At 42.6% G+C, this 25,041-nt stretch overlaps 1 protein-coding gene across 6 annotated transcripts in view; it reads left to right on the forward strand.

The window, feature by feature from the left end:
• STK32B (serine/threonine kinase 32B) overlaps positions 1-25,041 on the forward strand; it is a 397,674-nt gene that overhangs the window by 37,813 nt on the left and 334,820 nt on the right. Inside the window, exon 1 of one of the 6 annotated variants that reach the window (XM_053901700.1) lies at positions 12,428-12,496. The exons of the other annotated variants lie outside the window; for them this stretch is intronic. The gene's annotated coding sequence lies outside the window, so the exon portion shown is untranslated. Of the gene's footprint in view, positions 1-12,427; positions 12,497-25,041 lie in introns of those variants that run through there. 6 annotated transcript variants of the gene reach the window in all.

Here is a 25,041-nt window from a genome sequence, read left to right on the forward strand (position 1 = left end):
TTGGCACGATGTAAAATCGTGCAGGGGCTATCCAAAACAGTTTGACCGTTCCTCAAAACCTTAAACTTACAGTATGACTCAACGATTCTACTCCTAGGTATATACCAAAGAGAACTGAAAACACATGTTCACAGAAAAATGTGTACACGGGTGTTCATAATAGCATTATTCTTAATAGGCAAAAAGTGGAAACATCCAGATGCTTATCGGCTGCTGAATGGATAGACAAAATGTGGGCTATGCATATGAGGAAATACTATTCCAGCCTTGATGAGAACAAAGCACTGACCCACACCATGGGCAAACTTTGAAAACATTGGGCTAAGTGAAACAGATAGGTCACAAGAAACCACATCTGGTATGATTCCGTTTATTTAAATAATCCAGAATTAGCAAATCCATAGAGACAGAAAGTACTGAGTGTTTGCCTAGGGATTGGGGAAAGGGTTGTGCAGGGGGAGGGGAGGTCAGGAGTGACTGCTGACAGGTACGGGGTTTCTTTTTGGGGTCTTGAGATTCTCTGGTTGTAGAGGTGTGGTTGTACAACGTTGTGAGGGTACTCCATGAACTCTATACCTTAAGATGGTGAGTTTATGTTGTGTGAACTATATCTCAATAAAAGTATTGTAAAAAATAATCAGACAAGCATGACGGTTAATTTTATGTGTCAACTTGACTGGTCATGGGGTGCCTGGGTGTCTGGTTAAACATTTAAACATTTACTTCTGCGTGTGTGTTGGTGAGGGTGTTTCCAGAAGAGATTAACAGCATTGGAGTGAGTAACGTGCATTGCCCTGCCCTACGTAGTTTGGGCAACATCCAATCCAAGGAGGACGTGAATAGAACAGGAGGATGAAGGTAGGATTTGTCCTCTCTGCTTGACTGCTAGAGTGGACATCAACCTTCTGGCCTCAGGGTTGCAGGTGGTCAGGCCTTCAGACACAGACTGGAACCTATGCCATCAACTCTGCGGGGCTCAAGCCCTCCCACTATATTGCCAGCCTTCCCGGGTCTCTAGGTTACAGAGAGCAGATTGTAAGACGTCTTAAACTCCATAATTGTGTGAGCTAAGGCCTTATAATAAAATTTTGTATAGATACGAATATTGACCTCATAGATTCTCTTTTTCTGGAGACCCTGATGAATGCAGCCAGAACAAAGAAAAGAAATCAGCAGCGGCCATATAGTATTTATTTTCTGCTCCCAATTATTTCTGAATCAATAGTGCAATCTTAGGGCAAGCCTTGCAATTAATTCCTTCATCCGGCCTGCATTTACTGCACTCACACTAGCTTCTAGTGCCTCTAGTGTAGACAGAAATGAGGCTTGGGCTCCCCCTGGAGGGGCTCACTGCTTGGCAGGTGAGACAGACATAAGTTGGGTCTCGCGGCCTCCAGGGCGGTGCTCTTGTTGACAGAGACTGGCTTTGCTTGGGTGGGGAGGGCTTTGGGAATGAGGAGTAGGGGCATTTTCACCAGGAGTGGGCAGTCTGAAGGCATGTGAGTGGTGTGGTTGGGGTCCACGCAGCCGCGGCTGAGGGCCCACTGGGAAAACATCATCCTGACCTCAGATGCCAGGCTGGGGTTTGAACTATAACTTAATGCTAAGTTGAAGGTTATATGGCTTTAAGAACATTAACAGATACGGCGTTCTGAAAACATAATGGGGTTTGTTTATTAAGATAGTATGTATTATTCTAGGCCTCCGTACTTGGTTTGGGTAAACATTGGTGAGTAAAAGAGGCATCATCCTTTTCGGTGGCAGCATGATGTATGATGGGGAACATGTATAATATGTTTCAGTAACCCATTTTTTATTTTTTTAATTTTTTAACGTTTATTTATTTTTGAGACCGAGAGAGACAGAGCACGAGCGGGGGAGGGTCAGAGAGAGAGGGAGACACAGAATCCGAAGCAGGCTCCAGGCTCCAAGCTGTCAGCACAGAGCCCGACGCGGGGCTCGAACTCACGGACCGCAAGATCATGACCTGAGCTGAAGTCGGACGCTTAACCGACTGAGCCACCCAGGCGCCCCTCAGTAACCGATTCTTATTAGAATGGTTAAGTAGCTAGGGGACGTATTGTGATGAAATGCTATTAAATCACTCAAAGTCATGTTTGTTGGTAATTTTTTTTTTAACTTTTTACGTTTATTTACTTTTGAGAGAGAGAGAGAGAGAGAGAGAGAGAGAGAGAGAGAGAGTGAGAGCGCAGAGGAGGGGCAGACACAGAATCCAAAGAAGGCTCCAGGCTCTGGGCTGTCAGCACAGAGCCCGACGTGGGGCTTGAACTCACGAACCATGAGATCATGACCTTAGCCAAAGTCAGACGCTCAACCAACTGAGCCACCTGGGCGCCCCTTTGTTTGTTGGTAATTTTGACGGGAGAGGTTTAAGATGTAAGTGACAGAGCAGGTTACTGAGAAGCACTGATAAAAAGAAATGACTGCCGAGAATTATATCACTTGTTTCCTTTTGGTGGAAACATAAATCATGTTCATCATCTTTTCTATACTTTTCTATAATTTTTTAAGTAGGAAACTAGTTTCTATAACACGTTAGTTAAAAAAAAAAATCCGTTAACTCACTGAGAATACTCCTAAAAAAGCTAGACCTTTGGATCTATACTACAATACTCTTCAAGAATTTTCACATGGCTGGTTTGAAGGATGGAAAGTACTGTCTTTGCACTTTTGCATTTTTGTACTTTCCTGTAAAAATAAGAATAAGATCTCCTCTCCTCTCTCAGCATGGTTAGCTGTTTGTGATGCTGGAGGAACCAGCAGGTGATCCGCATTTCTGCACACCCACCGTTGAGAGTGACCACGTTATCCAAGAAAATTGATCTGCGGGTTTCCCTCACTCCAGATGGCATTTTGACAATAAAGATAAAACATCCACACCGTCACGGCACACATCCTGCTCAATTAGACTCCCCCATCTCACCCCGGATCTGTTGAAGGGGCTGCTTTATTTTTAGATTTTTCACTTTGAATTTGAGGAGTGCCTTATTTTTTTTTTTTTTTTTTTAAATCAAGCTATAGGCCTGAGTGGTGTTTTATTGTGTCGTAGCTTTTGGAAACTTGGCATCTTTGGCACCTGCAGAAGCCAGTTGGGGGCCCCCTGTGGTTTATCTGACACTGTGGGAAGAGGGAGGGTAGAGTACATGTGTCAGCCCATGGTCAAGACTCCGACCCCTTTGGAGATGGCCGCTTCTGGGCCACTGTGTAAAAAGCCTGGGTGACTGCCAATGGGCAGGAAAATAGCAAATATGAACACTCGTGGCACCTAAAATTACTTCCACAATGTTAGTGGTTTGTGAAGGGGGAAGGACTAACATTTATTGAGCTCCTGCTAAGCGCCAGGCACATTGCGTGTGGACACTCATTTAACCATCACGGTGGCCCTGCAAGGTGTTTTTATTCCCACTCTATAGAAGGTGAAGTTGAAGCTGAGAAAATAAGGAATTTACCCACCTCGTAAGTGGCAGAGCTGAGATTTGAACCTCCATTGTTTCAATTCTAAAACCCTGTGTTTTCTTCTTATCCAGACTGTGCTTTATGTATATGAAGTCTTAGTTAATCCAACTGGCTTTCTTAGTACTTTTATTGTGGGATGGAAAAGGGAACATGAAAACCATTGTGTCGCTAACTGGGGAAGGCTGCCTGGTTTCTGCCTTAAGTGGATGTGGTCACACTCCATCAATGTTGGTTGAATGAATGAATGATATACTTCAAAGCATAACCCATAAAAATGGTACAAATGTTGCTTCTTGTTATACTCATATACGTACGTACGTATGTATGCATGCATACGTGTATTTAATTTTGTTGTTGTGATAACACTTCACATGAGAGCTAAATTTTTTTTTTTAAATTTTTTTTTTTTTTCAACGTTTTTTATTTATTTTTGGGACAGAGAGAGACACAGCATGAGCGGGGGAGGGGCAGAGAGAGAGGGAGACACAGAATCGGAAACAGGCTCCAGGCTCCGAGCCATCAGCCCAGAGCCTGACGCGGGGCTCGAACTCACGGACTCACGGACCGCAAGATCGTGACCTGGCTGAAGTCGGACGCTTAACCGACTGCGCCACCCAGGCGCCCCAGAGAGCTAAATTTTAAAGTGTATAATATACACTTTAAATTTTTTAAATTTTTAAATTTAAAAATTTAAATTTTTAAGTGTATAATATACTACTGGTGACTCTAGGTTCAATGTTGCATAAAGAACCCCAGAGTTTATTCTTCTGCCATAAATAAATTTTATGCCCCTTGCTTATAACTCCCCGTTTCTCTCCTCTCCCAGCCCCTGGCAACCACCATTCATTCTACTCTTTGAGTCTGTGGATTTGACAATTTTAGATACCTTATAAGTCAAATCAGTCAGGATCTATCTTTTTATGACTGGCGTGATTCACTTAGCATACTGTCCTCAAGGTTTATCCAGACTGTCACATGTTACAGAATTTCCCCTTTTTTTTAAAGGTTAGTATCCAAAATACATAAAGAACACATACCACTCAACACTGCCAAAACAAATAATCCAGTTAAAAAATGGACAGAAGACGTGAATAGACGTTTTTCTGGAGAAGACGTACAGGTGGCCAACAGGCACCTGAAAAGATGCTCAGTATCACTCATCATCAGGGAAATTCACATCAAAACCACAATGAGATACCGATACCACCTCATACCGCTCAGAATGGCTGAAATCAACAACAGGAAACAATAAACGTTGACAAGGATGTGGAGAAAGGGGAACTCATACAATGTAACTGTTGGTGGGAATGCAAACTGGTGCAGCCCCTCTGGAAAACAGAGTGGAGGTTCCTCAGAAAGTTAAAAATAGAACTACCCTGTGATCCAGCAATTGCACTACTAGGTATTTACCCCAAGAATCCAAAAATACCGATTCGAAGGGATGTATGCACCCCGATGTTTATGGCCGCATTATCCACAATAGTCAAATTATGGAAAGACCCCAAGCGTCCATTGACTAATGAATGGACAAGGTCGATGTGGTATATGATATATATACATACACACACATATAATGGAATATTGGAATATTACACATAAAAGAATGACGTCTTGCCATTTGCAGTGATGTGGATGGAGTTAGACAGTATGATGCTAGGTGAAATAAGTCAGAGAAAGACAAATACCTTATGATCTCACTCGTGTGTGGAATTTAAGAAAAAACAAATGAACACAGAGGGGTGAAAAAAAAAGAGAGGCAAACCAAGAAACAGACTCTTAACTATAGAGAACAACCTGATGTCGCCAGAAGGGAGGTGGGTGAGGGGGATGGGTGAATGAGGTGATGGGGACCAAGGAGTGTACTTGTGATCAGCCCCGGCTGTTGTATGGAAGTGATGATCCACCTGAAACTAATATTATAATACATGTTCACCAACTGGAATTTAAATAAGAATTTGCAGAAAAAAAGTCTGAATAGTATTCCATTGTACTTATATACTACATTTTAGTTCCTCATTCATCACTTGGTACACATTTATGTTGTTACTGCCTCTTGGCTACTGTGAATAGTGTTGCAGTGAACAGGAGAGTGTTAACATCTCTTTGCGATTCTGCTTTCAATTCTTTTGGATCAGTGCCCAGCGGTGGGATTGCTGGGTCATATGGTAATTCTGGTTTCAACTTTTTGAGGAACCTCCATACTGTTTTCCATAGCAGCTATGCTGTTCTGCGTTCCTACCAGCAGTGGCCAGAGGTTGAAATTTCTCCGACTCATCACCAGTCTTGTTTTTTGCTTTAGTGTAACGGCCATAGTGACAGTTGTGAAATGGTATCCCATTGTAGTTTTGGTTTGCATTTACCTCATGTTTAGTGATGTTGAATATTTTTTCATATATCCTGTGGACATTTGTATGCCTTCTATGGAGAAATGCCTACTCAAGTCCTTTGCCCATCTGATAATAGGGTTATTAGGGGGGCGCCTAGGTGGCTCAGTTGGTTAAGTGTCTGACTTTGGCTCAGGTCATGATCTCACGGCTCGTGAGTTTGAGCCCCGTGTCGGACTCTGTGCTGACAGCTCAGAGCCTGGAGCCTGTTTCAGATTCTGTCTCCCTTTCTCTCTGCCCCTCCTTTGCTCACACTCTGTCTGTCTGTCTCTCTCTTTCTCTCTCTGTCTCTCAAAAATAAACAATAAAAAACTTTAAAAAAGAAATAAAATTGGGTTATTAGAGTTTTTTTTTTTAAACTATTGAGTTGTAGAAACTCCTTATATATTTTGGAGACGAGCCCCTTATCAAAAATATATAGTTTGTGATATTTTCTCCCATTCTGTGGGTTCTCCCTTTTCACTTTGTTGATTATTTGATGTGCAGAAGCTTTTTATTTTTAATGTACTCCCAATTGTTTATTCTTATTTTTGTTGCCTGTGCTTTTGGTGCCATATCCAACATATCATCTTAAAGATTGCTGTTAAGAAGTTTTCCCCTATGTTTTCTTCTACAATCTATGAGTTTTATGTTTATGTCTACAGTCCCTTTTGAGTTGATTTTTGTGTATGGTGTAAGATAAAGGTCCAATTCCATTCTTTTCCATATAAATATCCAGTTTTCCTAACATCATTTTTTTTAAGAGACTATCCTTTTCCAATCTCCATCTATTGAGATATCATAGATGTGTACTCTTGTCCTTGTCAAAGATCAGTGGATCATATGTATGGAATTACTTCTGGGTTCTCTATTCTGTTCTATCGTCTTTATGTCTGTCTTTATGCTAGTAAATTCTAGCTTTGTTCTTATTTCTCGAGATTGATTTGGCTGTTTGTGGTTTCATATGAATATTAAAATTGTTTTTTCTAAAATTATTTCATATGAATATTAAAATTGTAAAAACTGCCAGTGGGATTTTCCTAGGAATTTTATGGAATCTGTAGATTGCTTTAGATAGTAAGGACATTTTGATAATAATGTCTACCAATCCATGAAACAGATGCTTTTCCATTTGTATCGTGTTTTATTTCTTTCATTCCGTGTTTTATAGTTTTCAGGATACAAGTCTTCCACCTTCTTAGTTAATTTTATCCTAAGTATTTTATTCGTTTTGGTACTGTTGTAAATGGGATTATTTCTCGAATTTCTTTTTCAGATAGTTCATTATTAGTGCATAGAATCACAACCAATTCTTGTGTATTGATTTTGTATTCTTTAACTGTACTGGATTTATTAGTTCTAAAGGTTATTTTTACTATATAACCATAAAACTGTAGTTTACAAAACTTAAAATCTGTAAAACTTCGTTTTTTTTTTTTAAATATATTTAAGAACATGTCATCTGCAAACAGGGACAGTTTTCTTTTTTTTCAGTTTTGATTCTTTTTATTTCTTTTTCTTGCCTAATTGCTTTGTCTAGAATCACCACTACTCTGTTGAATATAAGTGGTGATGGGGGGTATCTTTGCCTTGCTCTTGAAATTGATCTTAGAGAAAAAGCTTTCAGTTCCCCCCACCCCCCGCTTTATGTATGTATGTATCTTTTATTGAAGTATAGTTGTCACACAATGTTTCATGTGTACAACATAGTAATTCAACTTTATGTATTCTGCTACGTTTACAGGTATAGCTACTATCTGTCATCATACAATGCTATTATAATACCATCGACTATATTCTCTATGCTGTATCTTTCATCCTCATGAGTTATTTATTCCATAACTAGAAACCTATGCTTCTCACTCTCCTTCACTCCTTTTTGCCTATCACCCACCTGTGGCAACCATGAGTTTGTTCTCTGTATTTATTGGTCTGTTTCTGCTTTTGTTTGTTTTGTTTTGTTTTTTAGATTCCACATATAAGTGAAATCATACGATACTTGTCTTTCTCTGTCTGACTTATTTCACTTAGCATAATACCTACTGAATATTATGAGGATGATGTTAGCTGTAGGCTTGTCATGTATGACTTTTATTACATTGAGGTAGTTTACTTCTGTTCCTAGTTTGTTTATCAGAGCGTTTATTATGAAAGAGTGTTGAATATTGTCAGATGCTTTTTCTCCATCTATTGAGATATCATGTGATTTTTATCTCTCATTCTGTTAATCTGAAGTATCACAGTAGTTGATTTGTTTATGTTAATCCATTCTTATGTCTCAGAAATAAAACCACTTGGTCATGGTGTATGATCCCTTTATTGTGCTGTTGTATTTACTGTGCTATAGTGTTTTGTTGAGGATTTTTTCATCCATATTCGTCAGGGATATTGGCCTGGAGTTTTCTTGTGGTGTCTTTGTCTGGCTATGGTATCAGGGTAATGCATGACTCATAAAATGAATTTGGAAGTGTTTCTTCCATTTCAGCTTTTTTGAAGATTTTGAGAAGGATTGGTGTTAATTGTTCTTTAAATGCTTGGTAGAATTGACCATTGAGGGGCATGGCTCAGTAGGTTAAGGGTCCAACTTAGCTCAAGTCATGATCTCACGGCTCATGGGTTCGAGCCCCACATTAGGCTCTGTCTCAACAGCTCAGAGCCTGGAGCCTGCTTCAAATTCTGTGTCTCCCTCTCTCTCTGGCTCACAGCACTTGTGCTGTCTCTCTCTCTCTCTCTCAAAAATAAAAAAAAAATTCAAAAAATAAAAAAAAAGGAATTGACCATTGAAATCATCTGGTCCTGGGCTTTTCTTTGTTTGGAGGTTTTGATTATTGATTCAGTCTCCATATTAGTTATAGATTCTGTCGATTTTCTATTTTTTCATGACTTATTCTTGGTAGGTTGTATGTTCCCAGAAATTTATCCCTGTCTTCTAAGTTTATCCAGTTTGTTGATGTATGATTGTTCCTGCTGGTCTCTTACGATCTTTTTATTTCTGTGGCATAAGGTGTTATGTCTCTTCTTTCATTTGTGGTTTGTTTTGTTTTTTTAATTTTTTTTTTAATGTTTATTTTTTTATTTTTGAGACAGGGAGAGACAGAGCAAGAACAGGGGAGGGTCAGAGAGAGGGAGACACAGAATCGGAAGCAGGCTCCAGGCTCTGAGCTGTCAGCACAGAGCCCGACGCGGGGCTCGAACTCACAGACCACGAGATCGTGACCTGAGCCAAAGTCGGACGCTTAACCGACTGAGCCACCCAGGCGCCCCTCATTTGTGGGTTTTTAATCTGACACTTCTCTCTTTTTTCATACTTAGTGTAGCTAAAGGTTTGCCAATTTTGTTTATGTTTTCAAAAAACCAATTTTAGTTTCATTGTTTTTTTTTCTGTTTTGATCTATGCTTAATTTCATTTATTTCTGCTGTAATATTTGTTGTTTCCTTCCTTCTCTTAAATTTGGGCTTCATTTATTCTTCTTTGTCTTGCAACTTGAGATGTAAAATTAGGTTTTTACTTCAGAGCTTTCTTCCTTTTTAATGTAGGTGCTTATTACTATGAACCTCAGTCTTAGTACTACTTTTGCTGCCTCCCAGAAGTTTTGATATATTTTCATATTTGTCTCGAGGTATTTTCTAATTTCCTTTTTGATTTCTTCTTTAACCCAGTGATTGCTCACAAATATATTGTTTAATATCCACAGACTGGTGAATTTTCCAGCTTTCCTTCTGCTATTAATTTCTAGTTTTCCATTTTTGTCAGAAAAAATACTTAATATGCTTTCAGTCTTCTTAAATTCCTTAGGACTTGTTTTATGACTTAACATGGGATCTATCCTGGAGAAAGTTCTCTGTGTGCTTGGAAAGAATCTGTATTCTGCTGCCGCTGGGTAGAACATTCAGTTTATGTCTGGTAGGTCCATTTGTCGACAGTGTTACTCGAGTCTTCTATTTCCTTAATGCTCTTTGGTCTCAATTTTCTGTCCATAATTGAAAGTGGAGTGTTGGAGTCTCCTACAATTATTAGACGGCTGCCTATTTCTTTCTTCACTTCTGCCAATGTTTGCTTTCCGTGTTTAGGTGCTCTGATGTTGGGTGTGTATATATTTATAATTGTATTTTCCTTGTGGATGGACTGTTTTATCATTGTATAGTGTTTAATCTTTACCTTTTGTGACAGTCTTTGACTTAAAGTTCATTTTGTCTAAGCACAGCCACTCCTGATTTCTTCTGGTTATCTTTTATATGGAATATATTTACCCATTTCTTCACTTTTAGCCTAAATGTGTCCTTAAGTGTAAAGTGGGTTTCCTATAGGCAGCATATAATTGTGTTTTTTTTTAATTATTCTAACTGAAATAGGTCAGAGAAAGACAAATACCATATGATTTCACTCATACGTGGAATTTAAGAACAAAACAGATGAACATAGGGGAAGGGGGGTAATGAGGAGAGGGAAACAAACCACAAGAGACTCTTAACAAGAGAGAACAAACTGAGGGTTGGTGGAGGGAGATGGGTGGGGGATGGGCTAGATGGGTGGGGGGCATTAAGGAGGACACTTGTGATGAGCAGTGAGTGGGTGTTGTATGTAAGTGACAAATCACTGAATTCTACTCCTGAAACCAATACTCTGCTGTAGGGTAACTAAAATTTAAACTAAAAAATTTAAAAAATCATTCAGCTCCTGTGTATCTTTTGATTGGTGAGTTTAATCTATTTACACTTAAAATACCTATTGATAGGAAAGTATTTGTTATTGAAAGTTTGTTGGTTTTCTGTCAGTCTGGCAATTCATTTACCTGTCTTCCTCTCTTGCTGTCTTCCTTTGTGTTGTGTTGATTTTTTTTGCATTGATCTGCTTTGATTCTCCTTATCTGTTGTGTAACTTCTGTAGGTATTTGTGTGTGATGTAGTTACCCTGGGGACCAGACAAACTATTTCACAATTACAACAGCGTTTTAAGCAAACGACTTAAGCTCAAGTGCACATCAAAAATGCTGTACTTTAATTTATCCCTCTCCATGCTTTATGTTATTGTGGTCACAGTCTGTATCTCTTCATACTGTTTACCTTTCAAGATGTTTTTTCATTATAGTTGTCTTTAATACTTTTGTCTTTTAACTGTTGTACTGGAATGAGAAGTGATTTAGTCACCGCTGTGTCGTAGTGCACTCATCTGTATATGTCTATGTATATGTCTACGTATTTACCTCTACCGACAAGGTTCATATTTTCTCATGCCATGGTGCACTCTTAAGTGTCCTTTTGTTTTATCTTGAAGGACAAAAGACATTAGTATTTTCTGTAAGGTAGTTCCACTGGTGATGAACCTCCTTAGCTTCTGTTTTTTGGGGGGAAAGTATTTATCTTTCCTTAATTTTTGAAGGACAATTTATAGTACTTTTGGTTGGAATGGTTTCTTTCCTTTGGACACTTTGAATATACCCTGCCACTCCCTTCTGACCTGCAACGTTTTTGCCAAAAAGTCTGCTGACTGTTTTATGGGAATCCCCTTGTACATGACGAGTCACGTTTCTCTTGCTTCTTTCAACATGGTCTCTTTATCGTTGACTTTTGACAATTGGATTATAATGTGTCTCAGTGTAGATTTCTTTGGGTTCCTCTTATGTGTTATCTTTTGGGCTTCTTAGATCTGGATGTTCATTTCTTTCCCCCAGAGAGAAATCTTAGCGAGTTTTCAGCCATTGTTTCCTTAAATAATCTTCCCGGCCCTTTCTTTCTTCCTTCTGGGATTCCTGTAATGCATACATTACTCATTTGAGGTTATCTTAAGAGTCTGTAAAGCTTGGGGAGCCTGGGTGGCTCCTGGGTGGCTCAGTTGGTTAAGCATCTAACTTCAGCTCACGTCATGATCTTGTGGTTTGTGAGTTCGAGCCCTGCATCAGGTTCTGTGCTGTCAGCATGTAGCCCGCTTCAGACCCTCTGTCCGCTTCTCTTCCTGTCCCTCCCCCACCTTGTGCATACATGCTCTCTCTCTCAAATAAAAAAAGTTATAAAAAAAAGAACAAAAAATGACAAGAATAAATCCCTAAGGCTTTATTAATACATACTCCTTTTCTTTTTTGCTTCTCTGATTGAATTATTTCCAATGACCTGTCTTTGAATTCACTGATCCTTTCTTCGGCTTTATCTAATTAAAGCTGTACCCCTCGGGTGAATTTTCAGGTAAGTTACTGTGTCCTTCAGCTCCGTGATTTCTGTTTGGTATTTAAAAAAAATATTTTCTGTCTCTTTGTTAAAATTCTCACATTGTGCATATGCTATTATCTTGACCGTGGTGAATATATTTATGACAATTAGTCTGACTTCTCTGTCAGATAAATCATCTAACTCTGCCTCATTATGGTCAGATTCTGGAGGTTTATCTTGCTACTTTATGTGGAACATCTTTGCCTGATTCTTTATTTTCCTTGACTCTCTGTTGGTGTCTGTGCATTACACAAAGCAGGCAACTCTCCCAGTATTTACCGACTGGCCTCATACGGGTAGGAGACTTCACCAATCAGCCTAGCCAGATAATCTGGGGGTTTCTACCCATTCTTTCCCTGGACAGGGAGAAGCTTGCAGCTGTGGCTTTTGTCCAGTTGGTCTTGTTGAGCCGGGAGATGTTTACCAGTCCAAACCACCGACTCTGTTCCTAGGTAACTACACTATACCAGACCTGTCAGGGCTTCAAGACTGGAAGGTCAGATGCCTGTTCTTTGGGGACCCCTGGAGAAGTTGGTGCATTTAATGCACACATCAATTGTTTCTCTCCCCAGGAGGAAGCAGAGAGATGGGATGCTCTGTTTGCACACTCTGTGCTGAGCAGAGGAGTGGGTCTCTGGTATCTACCAGCCCAAACCATTACCTTTATTTTCCCTCAGGTGGCTAGACTTGCCAGAGTGGTATTCAAGACTGGAAAGACAAAAGCCAGTTCTCCAGGGACCCCCTCCCACCCCCGCCTTAAAAAAGTTGGGGCGCTGGATATGTGAGTCAACCCTCCCATGGAAGAAACTGGGAGCTAGGTGGTCTCCCTGATCCTGTGGCGCCGTGGGGGAGGGGGAGGCATTCTGGGAAGAGGATGTCTCAGATCTCCCTGCCTGTTTCAGTGATTGTGGTGTCGCTTCTTCCCGGGGTACAGTAGCCTTTCGGTTAGTTTTTGGATTTATCAGAAAGGCAGTTTGCCATGAATTATTGATGAGTCAGCTTGTCTGTGGGCAGAAAGATCCAGGGAAGGTTGCAGGACTTGCTATTCTGACTTGTTGATGACATCACTTGCCGCGTTTGTAGAATTTAAATGGTACCGTCCGACTCCTCCCTTGCTCAAGAAGACACATTAGCTCCACCTAGAAGGGGGCCGTTTCGGTGGGAATTCGTCATATCCACAAAGGAAGAATCTCCGACTGCCCCCCAGTGGACTGTTAGGGTCTTCCCAGGCACCCCCTGTTCCTGCCAATCCTGTTTTTGTCACCGATGCTCCAGACTCCAGGCACTAAAGTACAGGTAGAAGGGGAATCTGGGAGCTGGGCCTATTTTCATGAAGCGATACGTGAATTTTCGTCTCTAACGTGGTTGATTCTGATCAGATTCTTTTCAGAGGAGTAGTTTTTATAGCTTCTAAAGGCTTTAAAGGTTCGTATGCCAGTGGCACCCAGTCACTCAGTCATTAGTCATCTGGATATGCGATTTAGATGCTTCTCTAGTCACTAATGAGTAAGAAAGCAATGTGTATCAGTTAGCTATTGCTGCATAACAAACCTCCCCGAAACTCAGGGGCTTTTCACAATAAACTTTTATCATTGCGTAAGAATCTGCAAGTTGGCTGGTCATTCTTGCTGATTTGGACTAGGCTCAGCTCATTTTGTGTGGGTTCACGCAGGTGTCTGCATTCAGCTGGAGGCTCAGCTAGACAGTGGCTGGTCTGGGATGGCCTTGGCTGGGGTGAATAATCTATTTGACACGGTCTCTCATCTGTCAACTGGCTAGCCTGTGTTTGTTCATAGATCATGCAAGGTCCCAGGAGAAGGGGCTTTGTTATATAAGGCCTCTTGGCCCAGCCTGGTGAGGGGCACACTATGATTATCACCACATTTCATTGGCTAAATCAAATCTTCAAGCCCTCTCAGATGCAAGGAGGGGGCAGATGGGTTCCATCCCTTCATGGGAGGAGCCAAAAAGTTGCAGTGCAAAAGGTGTGCATGGCGATGGGTACAATGGGTGTTCAAGTCAGTGACTTAGAGCAGAGAGTTGTTTTCGTCACAGTAGTGTAGGACAAGAGTCAGGGCGTTAAGATCTCCAGGTATTACTCATGTAACAGAAGGACCCATGGAATAAGTACAGCCCCAGGGCTAATCCACCACTCGAGCACGTCTTGGTTGAGAGGCAGAAATATTGCCCTGGTTACAGAACCCACTGTCAGCAGCAGAGAGTGGGTTGAAACGCTATCCTAGGAGTTTACAATGAGTATGTGGTGTGTATGGGGACGTGTGTGTGAAGCATTTGAAATAGATTTCATGGGTGTGCCAGCTACGTATCACAGTAATTCTCTAGGGAGTGCTGCTGGCCCCCTTTTACAGGCGAGGAGACTGAGACTCACCAGGGAAGAAACTCGACCTGAGGTTACCATAGGTATGACGTGATGGGCCAAGATTCTAGCCCCCATCTTCTGAAGCCACATTGCACACACTCCTCCTGTTTTCCGGCTGCTCCCTCTGTTCCGAGTAGGTTTCTCATTAGTTCACTTGTGTGCCCTGGTGAGTCAACAGTGTGGGGTGAGGGCCAAAGCATCCTTGTCTTTGTGGGATTCTGGGACCCAGGGGAAGAAGATGCTGTCAGATTCAGCATCTGTAGGCGTATATTGAGCACCTACCGTGTGTGGAAAGTGGGTGTATCAGGTTCCTATTGCTGCCCTAACAAATTACCATCACCACTGACTTAAAGCAACACGAATTAATTTTCCAGTAGTTCTGGTCATCAGGCATCTGGAACGCGTCTCGCTGGGCTGGTATTAAAGCGTCAGCAAGGCTGCTGCCTTCCGGAGGCTCCAGGGGAGGATCTTGTTTCTTGCCTTTTGCAGCTTCTGTGAGTTGCCTGCATTCCTGGGCTTGTGGCTTCGTTCTCTTTTCAAAGCCAGCAGTGGCCGGTTGAGACCTCTCATGGTACATCACTCTGACTTCCCTGCTTCCCTCTGTACATTTTAGGATCCTCGTGATTACCTCGGGCCCGCCCGGATAATCCAGAAAAAATATCCCTAACCAGATGTCAGCCGATTACCAACCACAATTCCACCTGCTACATTAATTACTCTTTGCCTCGTAAGGCGACATTCATAGATTCCAGCAGGTAGGATGTGGGCATCTTTGGGGAGCCATTATTCTGCCCACCATTGACAGATTGTGCTACATTGGGGAACACAAATGAATTAGAGCCTGTACTGTCCAGAAGCCTGTAGTCTGGTGTGTGTGTGTGTGTGTGTGTGTGTGTGTGTGTGTGTGTTCGTTCACGGTTAGGTGGGAGGTGAAAAGGGGCATAGCAGTGTTGAGTCTAGGAGTTAGAGGCAGTGAAAAGAGGGAGACTGCCTTGGATCTGGGGGTTACAGGGATAGAGGAAGGCAGCGTGGAGGAGGCGGTCCATGAACATGGTCTTGAAGGATGGCTATGCTTTCAAAGAGTAAAGTTAGTTGGGAGAACATCCCAGACAAAGGGATTGGTCCAGACACCCAGCTACTACCAACAGGATGAGGGTCGAGTGTATGTCACAGTCCCCAGCTCAGCTGCCCTTGGGACGGCACTCACAGGAATGAGGGGAGCCTCCTTCTGGTGGTTGGTGCCTTTGTTTTCTGGAGGCATCTGTCCCAGCCGGGGCGGGCGGCCACCACCCAGCTCCAGCACATTGTCGCCCCTGGAGGAAACTGTCAAGGGTGGCCAGATCGTTGCTCTTCTGAAGAAGCCAGGAATCTGGGTTTTTATGTGAAGTGTTTGGATCTTACAATTGAATGTCTAATTCAGTTTTTTAAAAATGAAAACACCGAGGGGCGCCTGGGCGGCTCAGTCGGTTGAGCGTCCGACTTCGGCTCAGGTCACGATCTCGCGGTCTGTGAGATCTGCTCGTGCTCTGTCTCTCTCTGTCTCAAAAATAAATAAAAACATTTTAAAAAATTAAAAAAAAAATAAAACCACTGAATAGTCCAAAGAGAAGTCAGAGGGTTTCCATGTGTGTCCTCTGAGGTGAGGCACAGAGAGGTTGAGTTATTTGCACAAGGCCACACAGTTGTGAAGTGACAAGGCCGGTACAGCCAGTGGTCCCTGGGTTCTTGCTACCGAGGCCCAAATTACACGAGCGGAGCTAAGCATCCTCTGGAGAGCTGGAAGGACAGCTGGCATGGGCCACAGGAAGTGTCCAACCCAGAATGGCCACTGATCAGAGAGGCAGCAATGCAGGAACACGGGTGCAAGAGGATGAGATTCCTCTCAATCCCGAGATGCTGTCATGCCAGGAAGATTCGGGGCATGCCCCGTGGCTCCCCAGGAGGGTCTGCACCTTTCCGCAGCAGGGGATCCGGTGCACGGATTCTGGACTTTATGTATTCATGTTGTTTCTCTGAAAGGTGGGGGGCGGGGAGGGAGGAAAGAAGGAAGAGAATGAAGAAAGAAAGAAACTAAAATTCCCTCTTTTGTGTATGCCGAAAGAAAAGGCATTTGGCTCACAAAAAGGGAATGAATAATTAAGACCATTATTGATATGAACATTCATTGGAAACTCCGTTATTGTTTTCAAGAACGGAGCGATAGAAATGACTCCTTTATCATCATCTCTGATAGAATACAAATTTTATCCCATCTTGTACCCCAATTACAGATCATAATGACTTAGCCTTCTCAGAGAGGTTTTTTTAAAAATTTTTTTTCTTTAATTTACATTTCCACCCTCTTGAGCTGAATAACTGTCTGTGCAATGGTAGAATTGCAACAGAAATTCCTGTCTGATGGGAACTGCTGTAGAAAAGCCAGGAGCAGGCTTTTCTAGCAAAAGCCCCATGTGTTTGCAAATCCATCTTGCTAAGTGCTATGTGGTGATTAAGCTCTATACCCTCAAGTAGGACAGGTCCGAGTTCATGTCATTTGACAGATACTTGTTGATAAAGTAACCTTACTTTACTTAGTCCCAGTGTGCCCAGAGCTGCACTGTTTTTCCAGTGTCCCCTCAATGCAGTGTCCCTTTTTATTATCGTGAGTGTTCTGCTTCTAACACTAAAAAGCACATGGCCAAAAAAAAAAAAAAAAAATTAAAAACAAAAAAAAAAAGAGAAAGATCAGTCGGGCCAGCATCCGACTTCGGCTCAGGTCATGATCTCATGGTTCATGGGTTCGAGCCCCACATCCGGCTCTGTGCTGACAGCTCAGAGCCTGGATGGAGCCTGCTTCGGATTCTGTGTCTCCCTCTCTTTCTGCCCCTCCCCTGCTCCCGCTGTCTCTCTCTGTCTCTCAAAATTAAATAAATGCAAAAAAAAAAAATTAAAAAAAAATAAAAAGCACATTGGCCGTGTTAATGCTGGAGTTCCTGCTGTGCCACAGACAGTATCTAAGCCCAGAGGGAAGGGGTAGACAGGGCAGACGCATCCCTGCCCTTTGCCAGTATAGTCGCCCCACCGCTTTGCATGACTCTGGGCAAGTTACTGAAAGTCACCGTGACTCAGTTTTCTCACCTGTAGAACACAGCTGGTTGTATTTAACTTGCGAGGTTGTCATGAGAATTAGATGATCCATTCCGTGCAAAACTCGTAGCAGAGTCCCTGGCACAGAGAGAGCGAGCTGGAAACATGTTAGTTGTTGTTGTCATTCAGTACCTGTCTTGGATGGAGGGGACTGTGCCTGATCCAATGTGTGGAGGAGAGGAGGGAACACAAAGACGTTCTGTCAGCCAGTGAAGGAGAAAGGAATATGCACCAAAAATGACAGAATCCAAAGGCATTAAGACCTTTTTTTAATGTTTATTTATTTTTTGAGAGAGAGAGAGAGAGAGAGAGAGAGAGACAGAACCCGAAGCAGGCTCCAGGCACCGAGCTGTCAGCACAGAGCCTGACATGGGGCTTGAACCCACAAACTGGGAGATCATGACCTGAGCCGAAGTCGGACGCTCAACCGACTGAGCCACCCAGGCGCCCCTCCAAAGGCATTAGAAAACATTTACTCATTTGTTTAGCAAACAATTTACATGGTTTCTACCAAATCCAGGCTTTGAACTGGGTTCTGGGGACTCATTCGTGAACAAGAAGCAGTCCCTCGTTAACATGGCCTGACTGTGCTATGATGTAGCTGAGGCCCCCATGCAGTCTCTGCTTTAGTCAGACAAGTTAGGGGATGTGTTGAATCGTATCCTCTCGAAATCCAAATGCTGAAGTCCTCACCTCCAAGGCCTCAGACTGTGACCTTGTTTGGAGATAGGGTCTTTACAGAATAGGGTTAAAGCGGGATCGGCAGGGTGAGCCCTAATCTGATACGTCTGTGCCCTCACGAACAAGGGAAGTTTGGGCACAGACACGTACGCAAGGGGAACCGTTCCCATGCGGAGATGAAGGCAGGGATTGGGGGGATGCTTCTACAATCCCCCAAAACACCAAAGATCACCAGCCACCTGCAGAAGTTGGGAGAGAAATTTGGGACAGATTCCCCACCCCCACCCCCAGCCCCAGCCCCCACAGCCTTAGAAGGAGTGCATTCTGGGGCGCCTGGGTGGCTCAGTCGGTTGAGTGTCCGACTCTTGGTTTCGGCTCAGGACATGATCTCATGGTTCATGGGTTCGAGCCCTGCACTGGGTTCTGCTCTGATGGTGTGGACCCTGCTTGAGATTCTCTCTCTCCCTGTCTCCCTGCCCCTCCCACGTGTCTCTCTCTCTCTCTCTCTCTTTCTCTCTCAAATAAATTTTTTAAAAAAGAGAAGGAACTCATTCTGCAACACATTGATCTCAGATTTGAGAGAGTAAAGTTCTGTTGTCTGAGCCCCCCAGTCTGTGGTACTTTGCTGCCCCAGGGCACTGACACACCCTCCCAGCGGACCCAGTGTCCAGGCAGGTGTTGCCGGAGGAGCCAGGAGCGTCTTCGGTGACGGGACCTACGACCTGCCACTTGGCTAGCATTCCTGTGGAGCTAGTCCGCTCTCAGAGCTGGAGTCCGGCCCGGTCCCTTGACTCGACTCCAGATCAGTGTTCCAGCGTGACGAACGCAGAAATCAGGCTCCAGACGTGTGTTCTGAAGGAAGAAGATGTAAATGGCTTTCCACAGGCAAGTGACACCACGGGAACAGCTGCGGGAGGAAGCAAAATTGGCTTCAAGCGAACCGCAGAGTTGGAGTTCTCGGAAATACACCTGCTCTGTCCTAATAAGCCTTCGCCATTTTGGGCTTCTGTTCCCTGTCCTTTATCTTTTCCGGCATCATCTGGGGTTGGCTGTGGTTCCACCGACTGGCTGACTGCTGTGACCAACTCGCAGAAGGGGAGATGCTCAAGGGTGTACCACTCTCTCTCTAGACCTGTGTGAAAACTGTGACGCCTAAGAGATGACCAGATACAGCCGAGCCCGGACATTCCCAAGGGGTCTGTCTAGGGTCCTTCATGAACTTGAGGGCTCAGGAGCAAGGTCGCTCTTTTGCTATTGATTTTTTTTTTTTTTTTTTTTTTTTTTTTTTTTTTGTGAAATGTGTCAAACACAGGTATGGAAATAGTATAATGCACACCAGTGTCTCCTTCCCCAGTGTAACAAGCGAAACGTGGTAGGCACGTTTGAAGCCCCTCGCCTGTCACACTGGGCAGCTCCTCACCTGCCCCAGAGATGACCGCACACATTTCCATGGGGGTTTGTATAATTCGCCTAAGGTTATGTAACCCAAAGCAATGTATCCTATTTTTAAACTCCACCCAAATCAAGTCAGATCCCTCTGCATCTTGCTTTTCTTACTTCCCATTATGCTTTATGTTTATTCATATGATGCAGTTCACTTATTTTAACTGCTTTACAAGAGTGTTGCCTGCGATTATGCTACAATTTATTGACTCATCCCCTTATTGATGGGAGATGCGAGCATTCTTCCTTGGGTTTCCTTGTGCGCACCCGTGGGAGTTTCTGAAAGACACATTCCACAGGATACGCACTGAAGAATTCTAGGATTGCTGGGTCGTAGGGTTTGCCATCTTGGAATTTTTAAGGTATTAACAGATCATTCCCCTGAAGGGTCATGGGCACTCCCACCCACAAGTCTTGAGAGTCGCCTACACCTGTCAACACTTGGTATTATCAAACCCTAAATTTTTGCCAGTATGGTGAATTTTTTTAAATGACATGTTCTGACGCTAGTGAGGTTGAATCTGTTTTGAGATATTTATTGTTTCTTCAGATACCCAAAATGAGTAAGTACATTGTCTATTCATACCCTTTGCCCGTTTTTCCCCCAATAGGTTGAATTGTTGCATTGCATCAGTAATAGAGGGCATTCTTTAAATTTTTTTTTTTAACGTTTTATTTATTTTTGAGACAGAGAGAGACAGAGCATGAACAGGGGAGGGGCAGAGAGAGAGGGAGACACAGAATCGGAAGCAGGCTCCAGGCTCTGAGCTGTCCGCACAGAGCCCGACGCGGGGCTCGAACTCACGGACCGTGAGATCATGACCTGAGCTGAAGTCGGCCGCCCAACCGACTGAGCCACCCAGGCGCCCCAAGGGCATTCTTGTCTAATTCCTGACTTCAGTGGAAGTGCTTCTAAAGATTTCACAGTAAGAATGATGTGTATTGTAGACGTTTGATCTTAAGTATGGCCGGGTTAAAGAAGTTCACTATATTCTGAGTTTGCTAGGACTTCCATAAAGCTCTATGAATGGGTGCTAATTTTAACTTTTTAAGATACGTTGGGGCACCTGGGTAGCTCAGTCGGTTGAGCATCTGACTTTGGCTCAGGTCATGATCTCACAGTTTGTGAGTTCGAGCCTTGCATCGAGCTCTGTGCGGACAGCTCAGAGCCTGGAGCCCGCTTCCGATTCTGTGTCTCCCTCTCTCTCTGCCCCTCCCCCGCTCATTTTCTCTGTCTCTCTCTGTCTCTCTCTGTCTCTCTCTCTCTCAAAAATAAACAAACATTAAAAAATTAAAAACAAAGAAAATTTGTTTACTTATAGTAATTGCTACACCCAATGTGGGGCTAGAACTCATGACCCTGAGATTGAGAGTTACATGCTCTTCTGACTGAGCCAGAAAGGGCCCCTAAGGTTCACTTTTTAATTGGAATGTGAGACCTGCAAAAGTGCACAAGGCCTAAGTGGAACGCTTGATACGTCTTCAGAAAGTGAACACACCCATGTGATCAACAGCCCATTAAGAGTAGAATATCAACAGTAGCCCTTAGGACCCCTTCACGCCTCTACCATGGGTCTGCCCCTTGAAGAGAATCCTTATTATGAATTATAAAGCTACAGCTTAGTTTCTCCTGTTTCCGAACCTTATGTGCATAGACTCAAGAAAGAAGTTATTTTGTGTCTGACGTCATTTCCTCAACATTGTTGGTAATTTTCATTCATTGGGCTTCATGTAGCTGTAGTTTATTTTCATTGTTGCCATGTTCCATTGTGTGGCTGTTCTACTTTATATCTTTCTATTCTGACTTGATGCACATATGATAATAAGATAATACACATAAGATAATGACAGCGGTCATTGCCTGTCAGTTTTGATTTGGGCTGTTCTTGTACGTGTTCAATGACATTTCATTGCAGATTGAATTTACATCTTCTGTCATTCGCGATACGATTTTCTCATCTTTTTTATGAGTATTTTTTTCTAGAGAGCCTTTTGCAAAATACCTATTCAAGTCTCTTTGCCAATTTTTTTTTTTATTGAATTTGTCTCTTGCTGACCAATAGGTCATATACTCTGTATACTCTGGATATAAGGCTCTACCACGGAGGTTTTAGCGCTCTTACAGAAATAACTTCCCCATTCTATATTGTGTATTTTACCTCTTAATGGCATCTTTTGATGAATGGACACTCTTGAATTTAATCTAATTTATTAGTTTTTTTTTATGGCTAGTGCATAAGAAATCTTTGCTTACTGTAAGGTCATGAAGATATTTCAGATGGCAAAGGCTATTGACCATTGATATCCTTTGTCCTTTTTTTCTAGTAGATTGAATTATTACATCAGGGATAGAGGACATTTTTGTTTTGTTCCAGACCTCAGTGGAAATACTTCTTAAGTTTTAATATTACAATTTATGTTGTTTAAAGTTTTTAAGTTTATTTTTGAGTGAGAGAGAGAGGATGGAGGGGGTAGGGAGAGGGACAAAGTTTTTAAAAGTTTATTTTTGAGACAGAGAGAGAGAGAGGATGAGGGGGGAGTAGAGAGAGGGACACAGTTTTTAAATTTTTTTTTCAACGTTTTTTATTTATTTTTGGGACAGAGAGAGACAGAGCATGAACGGGGGAGGGGCAGAGAGAGAGAGGGAGACACAGAATCTGAAACAGGCTCCAGGCTCTGAGCTATCAGCCCAGAGCCCGACGCGGGGCTCGAACTCACAGACCGCGAGATCGTGACCTGGCTGAAGTCGGATGCTTAACCGACTGCGCCACCCAGGCGCCCCGAGGGACAAAGTTTTTAAAAGTTTATTTATTTTTGAGACAGAGAGAGAGAGAGAGAGGATGGGGGGGGGGGGGGTAGAGAGAGGGAGAGAGAGATAGAATCCCTAGCAGACTCTGTGTGTCAGCTGTCAGTGCAGAGCCTGACATGGGGCTCAAACCCACCAACTGTGAGATCATGACCTGCGTCAAAATCAAGAGTTGGACGCTTAATCTGCTGAGCTGCTCAGCCCCCCTAAAGTGTTTTATTGTTAACCTGTGATCACATTAAGGAAATTTAGTATAGTCCCAGTTTTCCTCTAGAAAATGTATGGTCTTACCATTTATGCTCAGATCTACAAGCTACTTGGAACGAATTTTTGCATAAAGTGGAAGATAGAGATCTTTACCACACTTAATAAAATTAACAGTCAGTACTTAATATCATTCAGTCCATATTCAGATTTCCTCCATTGCCTAAAAATATGGCTTTTGTAGATTGTTTGTTGAAATCAGGATCCAAACAAAGCTCCTCTTAAAAAATTACTTTTTCATGCTATTTACTCTTTGAAGGCGGTGAGTTGTCCTGAAAAATGTTTCTGTATCAGGTTTTATTATTGCTTCATTGTGGTGTCATCTAATTTGTCATTTAATTCGTTCCCCCTAATAGGTCCCCAGTTAGATAGGAAGGGTGGATTAGGTATAACTCTCATAATTTCTGGCATGGATTTTTCACCGGTGGTGCTATGCCCCGTATCCAGTTTGGAGTTATGTCGTGTTTAGTGATGCTGAGCTTCGTAGGTGGGTTGGGTAGTGACAGTCTTATCCCTTCCTTGTGAAAGTCCTTATTAACTGTCTGCCTGGTAATTTTACCACCTGTCCATGACCATTGCCGGAGTCAACTATTGACTGACGAATTGCGAAATTGTCAATTTTAGGGGCGCCTGGGTGGCTCAGTCGGTTGAGCATCCGACTTCGGCTCAGGTCATGATCTCACAGCTCATGGGTTCAAGCCCTGTGTCGGGCTCTGTGCTGAGAGCTGGGAGCCTGGAGCCTGCTTCGGATTCTGCGTCTCCCTCTCTCTCTGCCCCTCCCCTGCTCATGCTCCCTCCCTCCCTCTCTCTTTCTCTCTCTCAAAAATAAATAAACGTTAAAAAAAATGTAAATTTTAATTTGACCACTCCTTCTGTATTTAGTAAGTGAAAGAACTTTCCTTCATTCTCTTTGATACTTGGTTACTCTGAAGTAACATTCATATTAGATGGCAGACGAAATGTGTAACTCCTTCCCTCTAGCAAATCTCGGAAGAGTTGGTGTCTTTGCAAGTTTCAGTGTTGTCCTTCCCGTGAGTTTTTTTTCTCTCTCTCCATTTTTATTGAGGCTCATTATGAACTCACTGCTTTTCATATATGCATGGACAAAATGCATGGGCCTTTTGTTCATCGCAGTCTTATTTTTTATGGCTGTTTTTATCGAAGCATAATCTACACCTGGGTGGTTGCGTGAACCATTCATGTACAGCTCAAGGTGTCTTCACAAGGTCAACATACCTGTATGACACTGTTCATGTCCAGAAATACAAAATGGGAAGGCATCCTGTGTTCATGGGTTAGCAGGCTTAATGGTACTGAAATGTCCGTACTGTCCAAAGCAACCTACAGATTCGTTGTTATCCCTGTCAAGATCCCAAAGACATTTTGTACAGAAATAGAAAAACAATTCCAAAATTCATGTGGAACCACAAAAAGCCACAGATAGCCAAATCAGTCTTCTCAAGAACAAAGCTGGAGACATACTTTTTTTTTTAATTAAAAAAATTTTTAATGTAATTTATTGTCAAATTGGTTTCCATACAACACCCAGTGCTCATCCCCCCAAGTGCCCTCCTCAATGCCCATCAGCCATTTAGCCCCTCCCCTCCCCAGCTCCCCTCCAATAACCCTCAGTTCTCTATATTTAAGAGTTTCTTATGGTTTGCCTCTCTCTCTGTATTTATCTTATTTTTCCTTTCCTTCCCCTGTGTTCATCTATTGTGTTTCTTAAATTCCACATATGGGTGAAATCATACGATATTTGTCCTTCTCTGACTTATTTCACTTAGCATAATACCTTCCGGTTCCATCCACGTTGTTGCAAGTGGCAAGATTGTATTCTTTTTGATTGCTGAGTAGTAATCCATCGCACACAAACACACACACACACACACACACACACACACACACACACACACCCACGCACATCTTCTTCACTCATTCGTTCGTCGATGGACGTCTGGGCTCCTTCCATAATTTGCTCTTGTCGATAGTGTTGTTTTAAACACTTTGAATTTTTTTATCCTCTGGATAAATACCTAGTCGTGCAATTGCTGGGCGGTAGAGTAGTTCTATTTTTAAATTTTTGGTTTAAAAATGTTATAAAGCAACAGATCGAAATAGGATGTTGATTTTCAGAGTTCTGGTCTTTCACCTCTTCGGTTAGGTTTATTTCTAGATATCTTACTGTTTTTCGTGCTGTTTTAAATAGGATTGATTGGTTAATTTCCCTTTCTGCTGCTTCTTTGTTGGTGTATGGAAATGCAACAGATTTCTGTACGTTGACTTTGTATCCTGCA

This window comes from Panthera pardus, unplaced genomic scaffold (assembly GCF_024362965.1).
Source record: "Panthera pardus isolate Hobbes unplaced genomic scaffold, ASM2436296v1 HiC_scaffold_13, whole genome shotgun sequence".
Classification (NCBI taxonomy): Eukaryota; Metazoa; Chordata; class Mammalia; order Carnivora; family Felidae; genus Panthera; species Panthera pardus.